Genomic DNA, 729 nt, shown 5'->3' on the forward strand with positions numbered 1-729 from the left:
TGAACTGGTGATTCCCCTCCTAGCTACATACCCAAGATAAATGAAAACATATATCCACCCAATAACTTGTACACGAGTGTTTATAGCAGCATTATTCATTCAGCATTAATGGACAAAATGTAAAAACAACCCAAATGTCTTAACAGATGAATGTGTAAACAAAATGTGATATATCCATGCAATAGAATAGTATGCGGCTATAAAAAGAAATGAAGTACTGATACATGATCCAACATGAATGAACCCGAAAAACACAAAAGGCTACGTATTGTATGATTCCATTTATATGCACAATCCAGAGTAGGCAAATCCATAGACATAGAAAGGACATCCGTGGTTGTCAGGGGTTAGGGAAAGGGGCAAATGGGAAGTGAGTGCTAATGGGGATGGGGTTTCTTATTGGGGTGATAAAGATTTTCTAGAATTAGGTAGTGGGGACTGCTGCATAACTTTGTGCATAACCAAAAAAGCACTACATTTTACACTTTAAAAGGATGGCTGTTATGCAGTGTGAATTTTATCTGCATACAGCTGTTTGTAAAAATATCAATTATGACCCATCTGCTCTTGAGAGGTCCTGAACTACAAAAACAGAAGATGTCCAGCAGTTTGTGTGTTACAAGGAGAGAAGGCAACTCAACACATAGTGGGTTTCAGAAAATATCCTTTTCTTTAATTGGTAGTGCATTTCATAATGCTGCTGAATTTGCCATCTCTCATTACTTCCCC

Source organism: Galeopterus variegatus, unplaced genomic scaffold, assembly GCF_000696425.1.
Source record: "Galeopterus variegatus unplaced genomic scaffold, G_variegatus-3.0.2 Scaffold12662, whole genome shotgun sequence".
Classification (NCBI taxonomy): Eukaryota; Metazoa; Chordata; class Mammalia; order Dermoptera; family Cynocephalidae; genus Galeopterus; species Galeopterus variegatus.